This window comes from Nematolebias whitei, chromosome 7, assembly GCF_014905685.2.
Source record: "Nematolebias whitei isolate Nwh7 chromosome 7, NemWhi1, whole genome shotgun sequence".
NCBI classification, from domain to species: Eukaryota; Metazoa; Chordata; class Actinopteri; order Cyprinodontiformes; family Rivulidae; genus Nematolebias; species Nematolebias whitei.
The window spans coordinates 15468754-15476358 of record NC_056504.1 but is presented as its reverse complement, the minus strand read 5'-3'; positions in this window follow the sequence as shown (position 1 = coordinate 15476358).

Below are 7605 nucleotides of genomic sequence, written 5' to 3'. Positions count from 1 at the left end.
AAAAAGCTTTTTTTTTAACTTTAGGAGTTTGCAGTGATGGCAAAGTTAATTAATACATTTTGCAGAAAAATATAATGTTTAGTTTGAAAATGACAAAACGTTTATATGACTGACAGTGAATCAGAACAAGAAACACTTGTATTTATAGTTGAGTGGCATCAGAGCATCACTTTCCTCAGCAGGGCTACTTGTGATCTAATTTCCCCCAAAACTCAAAAGACTTGTTTTATTCCATAAAAATAATGCTTTCCACGGTTGGAGTCTGTACTTTATTCAGTTCCCTGTGTGGACCGTAGTTTAGCCTAATCACAAAGTGTGGAGGTCACATGACTCATCCAGAGCTGCATGGCACAAATCATCATCCCTGAGTAACTTTGTAGAAGACAGATGTTAACAAACGACACACCTCGCTTTCACTGGACTCTGCAGACGAATTGATTCGTCTTCTTAGCTGCTTCACTGTGAGCCAGAAAAGGTTCTTTATTTGCACACAGGAGGGGAGTTAATGGATTTTTAATGAAAGTGCTTTTCAGTAATTCTGTTAACTGTTTGTCAAAATAGATGCTTTAAAAGTAGCCGACAGAGTCAGAGCCAGCACAGAGAATAATTTAATCATTTTTGTTCATCCTAAGGTTTCATGGCAAACTTCAAGAACTATAATTTTGTAATTCCAGTAACAACAAAAAAGGTTAAACCGTGTCATCTGGACCAGTTTCTTTAAGTGAGAAACATTTCATCCCCCATCCAGAGGACTTCCCCAGTCTACGGGCCTGCCAATCAGATCTGTCCCATAGGTAGCCTTCACGGCTGTGTTTCAAGCCAACCTCCTGTTGGAAAATCAAAAGTATGCTTTTGACACGTGCAAACAGAGCACACCCATCCAAAACAATCAATCATCATGTGCAACAATCAAATGTTTTAGGCCAGATGGCCAACTTACTACTGACAGAAACAGCCTGAGGACAACCAAGGCCAAAGTGGTTCAGAAAAAGGTTTGTAAGCTCAATCATCCAGGTAGATAACAACAAAAAAGTTTAAATCGTGTCATCTGGACCAGTTTCTTTAAGGGAGAAGCGTTTCGTAAATCTAGTAGCTTCTCAGTGGAAGAAAATATCTAAATGTGCTGGATCAGCAGCAGAGGCGCAGGAGGGCGGTGAGGCTGAGACCTCTTCAGAGATGCTCAGTAGGTCAAAGGTTCCTGGCTCAAGTCCAGGTTTGGACCTGGGTCTTTCTGTGCCGAGTTTGCATCTTCTCCTTGTGTTTATGTAGGTTTTCTCCGGGTACTCCAGTTTCCTCCCACAGTCCAAAAACATGCATGTTAGACTGTCTTCAGGCACAGGCCTCCAATGCAAAAGAGATCTGTGATCTAAATGGGATGTGTCTGGTTAAACAAGCAGTACTCTGATGTCCCCCATCCCCGATGGGTTTGAACAGTGAATGTTTGTAGTTTTACACTGTGATGAAGAAAAGAGGTATTTTTTGTTGTTGCTGTTGGTTTGTCCGAGTGACGGATCCTTGTGAAAGGAGGGTGCACAATTTTATCCACAGGTGCAATGGCAGAGGCAAAGGGGGGCCAATGGTGGCCTTGGTCATCATAAATTTATCTTTGGCCACTCCAAGGGCCACCCCAATCAGCTGAGGAAACTAAACTTTTCAGCCATGCATAATTTCTTTAAATGACTGGAGTGGCTGGTTTACATGTATGTGATGGTGGCCATCTTGGATTTTATATGGCAACCCAGTTTTTGAAAGGAACCTTATCACGCCTAGATTTTATCACACACTAACATGGAAGTTGGTACTTCACTTGTTTTTTAATGTAGTGAACCTGATCTGACCCTGATCTGACCCTGATGACCTCAAATCTATCAGATGGACAGAGACTGTTATTTTCATTGATCTGAATACAGTCTGAGCCATCTGGTGACTTTCTTTCTTGAATTAATCAAGCAGAAAAGACAATTCTCTATAATCATTACTGTTTTACAAATGTTTAATAATCAAATTGTGTTAGTTCCACTCAATGTTACAGGTTGAAAAGAACTACTCATTTTTATTTTACATAAACAGTAAGTAATGATTTTTATTCCTCATTCAAAGAAGAAATCAGGTTAATATGCATTTCTTGATTTTCTGTCTGAAATGAGCCAAGCAACGTAAGTATGTGAAAGTTGAAGCTTCGGTCAACTAAATGTTTACTGAAAAAGAAATGTCATGTTTAATCTTTACAGAAGATACAGAAGAGTTTGACTCCACGAAGTCTGCTTTTCTGCAATAATCTCTCTGTCAGTTGTTAAACAAACTCATTCTCTGACCATTGACTTTTGATAACACCTTACGTCAAAAACCACACCTCTTTCTGGTACATCCACGAATCAGAAAGCTCTAAATTGAACCGGAAGTCGACCCATTTAAAATGTGGCAACTTCCCAGTTCATGTTAGAATGGAATTCAGGAGAATTCGGGAGAATTCCGGAGAATTCCAGAGGCTGAGGAGATGAAGAACTAGAGAGTTGCTGACAATTAAGAGTCTGAGAAGTTCTGAAGAATGAAAGGAGTTCAGAGTTCTTGGGTGCAAACGCATTCAGGATAATCCAGAGACGTTTTGGGATTATAATTTCTGTTTGAAAACCACGTACGACTCTCTGAGGGTTTGGTAGTTCTCACGGAGACGCTGAAAAGAGTCAGAAAGGAACCTACGCCGACGCTGATTTCATCATCAAGGTAGATGGTTCTATTTTCGACCAAGTGTACCGTGGGCAAGCTGATATCTGATGGAGCGTGCAATTTCTGGTCAAACAGATTAATTCCCTCACATATTTCTCTATAAGATAAATCTCCATTTCATCTTAAAACTCTCCTCTTTCTCATAAAATCAGTACAGATATCTTAGGAATATCTGAAGCAAAGTCCTTGATCACCGCCGAGTGATCGATGCTCATTTTCTGTGAAACTTGTCTGCTATTGCTTTACACTATTCCACCAAATTAATATAAACAGTGTGCCGTAAAACGCTTTATTCTGTTTACTACTACAACTGGTGGCCCGTAAAGTCTCATAAATGACTGTGAAACCGTGTAAACATTGATTTTTACGTGTTGGCATGTATCTTAAAGAGTAACAGTTTGTCAGCTGTGCTGAACCGCAGCTGGAGCTGCGCCTTTCAAGCAAACGCTGCATGTTCTAAGCGTTGGGCTAGTAATGTTTTAAAAGCTGAAATTGTGTCATAAGTCTTTATGAAAGCTGAAATTGTACGTCTGTTATGTTAACTAAAAGCTGATGAGCTGTAAAAAACGCTGCATTCTGTTTAAACTGAGGTCCAAACGGACGGGAGTTCGGTTCTGGACCGGCTCGGTTCTGGAAAATTCGGACGAGTTGTTTAAATAGCTAGAAAGACGTTTTGTCACGGAGCGCCGTCTCCGTGCAGCTCAGGGAGTTGATTCGTTACAATTTTTAACAGAAAAAGTGCATTTTGACAGTTTAAAAGACGAAAAAAGTGACGAACTGATTTTATGCTAATCTAGCATGCTGGTTGTTGCTAACTTTTATGATTGGTTGAATTCGCTGTTGTGGAGCGCTTTGATTTGCTGAGAAGGTTGACTGGCGTGGCTACGTCATCCCCTCTCAACCCTGCGCTGCTTTGCCATTGGTGATTTCAGTCACGTGACCCGGAAATGAAATTCGTTTTCATAGGGAAATAAAATCTGCTTTTTAAAGCTGAAAAGCGCCTTTAAAGTGATCTTGATACGCTGGCTAAGTGCTTCGAAGCATATTCGCTGAAACTTTGCCACGTTAGAGTTAAAATCCGTCATAAAATGATGTTTTTTTTAAACAACGCTAGCGATGCTAATTTTAAGCTAACAGCTAACGACTGGATGAATGACGTGTCACGTCACTCCCCCATGTCGGAAATGAGCTCTGCCGTGCTTAAAATCACTAAATAAAGCTGCAATATTGTCCCAAAAACTCATGTTCAGGCTAAGAAGTTGTGCTTGTTGAAATTACGCCACGTTTACGCTTAAATTCGTTCAGAAATGTTGATTTTAACCGAGTTTAGCCGAAGCTAACTTTAAGCTAAGCGGCTAACAACAGGATGTCAACCGAACGTCACAGGAAGTCGTCATAGACTCCTGCTGAAAAAAGCTAAACACTACCCCCTCCTGGAGAAACTTAGATCGCAATTTCACTTCAGTTTTAGGTAAAGAGTGAAATTAAACGTTCTTTTTATTTTTCTGTAAGGCATTTTTGAGTTAAAAAACTTCTTCAAAACTGAATAATCACTGTTATCTTGCATTTTAAAAAGTAAGAGGTATTTATGCAAAGAAGCATTTACCAAAAAGATTTTATTCACTGATAATTCCTTAGAAAGGTACAAAATAAAATTAGAAACTTTTTAAAAGATACGGTTCAAATATTCACAGAGTTGAACAGTTTACTCATTTTGCTTGAAAGATAATACACGTTTAATTGCAAAATCACTAAATAAGAGTAAACTTATCAGGAAAAAGAGATTTTTCTGTTTAAGTTGCCACCTAAAAAAATAAATCTTCCTATTTAATTTTAAATAGAAGCCACTGACAGGAGGACAACAGGAATAACAGTTTTTCTGAGGAAGGACTGATTAATCCTGATACATCATCAACTTTTCTTTTTCTTTTCACAACTTAGTTATATGAGTAACTGTTAAAATAGCAAATTTCTAGAACAGAACGGTTTAAAAAACGCTTTAAACTGATTTGCTGTGAGACTTTTTAGAAAATTGCAGGTTTATAAAAAATTCAGTGGTTTAGAGTAAAATACACTAAAAAACAGCTTGGTAACTGATATCTGTTGAAAAATAAGCACAAAAAGTAACACTGCCAGAAGAGCATTTACTTAAATATTCATGAATTGGGGTAAAACCTGAGAAAGGTACCCACATTTGAATAAGTTGACTTATAACAGTACTTCTGTGTAAACCCAAAGCTAAAATAAGTGTGAAAACTCATTGACTCGAATACAAATATTTACCTGTAAAATATCTAAAGCTTGCAACTGTTTTTAAACAGATAAATTGCTACACAGTGAAAAACATGACAAGTGTGTTAGGGAAAGATTTTGATGCTTATGGGATAAGGGACTGTTTAAAGAACGCGTTGAAGCTTCTGACAACGTCCTTATATCCATATGATAAACAGGCAGAGCGCATGAACCCAAAAGAGTTAGTGGACAATCTGAAGGAGGTTGCAGAAAGTGTGACCTCTACAGAAATTACAATGCCAAACTATGAAAAGCTGGCTAAAATTGCAATTTTGCTGAAAGAATCATTCTATACGGTTGTTGAGAAAGCTGATTACCTTGCAATAAGGTTAAACAGTGAAAAAGAGGTGGTTCAGAGAATTGAAGAACACTTCCTTCAATTTAAAAGTGAACACGAAATCCTCACAAAAAAACATTCTGAACAGATGTTTCAATTACAGCAAAATGCAAATGCAGAAATTGATTCGCTGAATAGCAAAATAGATGTGCTTAACAAAAAGCTGGAAGAACTCAGAATGGATAAACACATATTGCAACAGCTAAATATGCGTTTAGAAAGTGACTATTATACATCCCAGGAACATTTAAAAACATGTGAAGAAAAACTACGAGCGGCAACAAACAAGATTTCTGACGTGGGGCGAGTTGAAGACCGTGGACAGAGTCCAGGCCAACCACATACACCTCAGAAAGACGTTGTTGCACCTCCTGCTCGTAACCCACCCTCACATAACGTGGCAGGAACAGACCTGAACAGGTCTCCTCCACAAAACATGCAACAGAATGCATGGAAACTGTCTCCTTCAATGGATGATTTGCAAAAAATCTCAAAATATGTACAACTTTTTGTACCTGAACCGATGGGTTCAACTGAAACAAAAGCGTACCTCAGAGAACTGGAGTTCAGATTGAGATCTTATCCTTATGCTATGGTAGAAGATAAGATCAGTCTGATACGGCTCACTTCAGACAGAGAGGTGTATGCCTTCATCGAGCGTCTACCTGATGCAACAAGAAGGGATTACAACCTTCTGTGTGAAGCTTTGATCAAAGAGTACGACCCCTGCACAGGACCTGCTGGTTTCCCAGCCGCTGACAAGGTCAAGCAGGGAAAAAATGAACATCCAAGAGTTTATTACAAAAGAATCTTCCAAGCTTATTTTGGTTACAGAAATGAAACCGGAATGGAGGAAGAAGAAAATTTTAAATTTGTTTTCAGCAAAAATCTCCACACTGACATACGCATGTCAGTACAAATTATGGCAAATTTCAGAGAAAAATCCATAAATGAGATTAAACAGTGCGCTGTGAACGTGTTTGAGGCACGTTGTCATGCCAAGACGCCCATAGAAGTGTTTCCTGGTATAAAGGTTAAACCCCACTCCCTAGAAATGGAAGGAAGGTGCGCGCCACCTCCTACTAAGACAGGCGAGAAAAGGCAGTATTTTCAGACTAACAAACCGCATAATGAAGGTGCACGCTGGAACAAAAAGGTTCCTCTTTCAGAGGATGAACGTGATTATCGTATATGGGACATGCGCAGGACGCAAGAATATGGGATCCAAGAGGACCCATATTATCATGGGAAATCCGAAGAGGAACCCCCAAAAGACGTACCTAGCCGCCTCCCACCTCGGACGAAACGTCCCGAGGCGAAAAAATCACAAAAGTTCCAGGAACAAGGCCCTAAACCTCTGAGCTCGGAAGAGACAGAGGAAATGCAAAGGTTTTTAGACACTTTGATACACGCTGAAATGGGAACCAAACCAGGAGCACAATGTAGTGATTTGATCGCTACTAAATCTGAAGGCGCGAATGACAACATTACAGATGTCGGTGAAACACACCAAGACATTGCTGTTACTGCCTCCAGCAACCCCTCATCGGACGAAGGGGGGATAAACTCACACACAAACGATGATGAGTCATCGCAAACTGAAAACTCAGAACCTGACCTTCATGATTTTGAACTAGGCATCCCAGTTCTGGGAGGACTCCCAGATAACCTGATACCGAGTCAAGAAGCTGGGCCAGTATGTTTCACGAAACCATCACAGGCCATCGCTCTTTTCTCAACCAATGATGTCGACCAAGGACCTCAAACCTATGGTGCCTTGCCCATAGACAGGTCCGACGACTCAGAAAAGGATTCGTTGGAGCTCCCCATGGAGCAAGAACCCTCATCAGTCTCATCACAGATTGAACAGGTGGTCGCTCAAGCCGACACTCTGACATCTGATGAAGAAAGAGACAAACCTCGCCAAGTTCTTTTAAAATATGAAAAGTCAATTTCAACTGACCCAGACATCATCCAACTTCAGAAGTTGAATGATCCTGCAATTAACTCGATGATACTGTATCTGACTGACCCAGACAAATACACTCCATCGAAAGTCAAACTGGATTCCAATCCAGACCTAAAAGTCCTCTTTCAGCTGCGCAAACAGTTAAAACTACTCAAGGACAACCTAACTTTAGCTCATGGAGCGACGTCCTCACCCATGTTCGCAGTCTCCCATGACCGAAGGGGGGTGACGCCAGTTAGGATAATGCTACCAGACGCGATAACATGATCAAATCTGACAT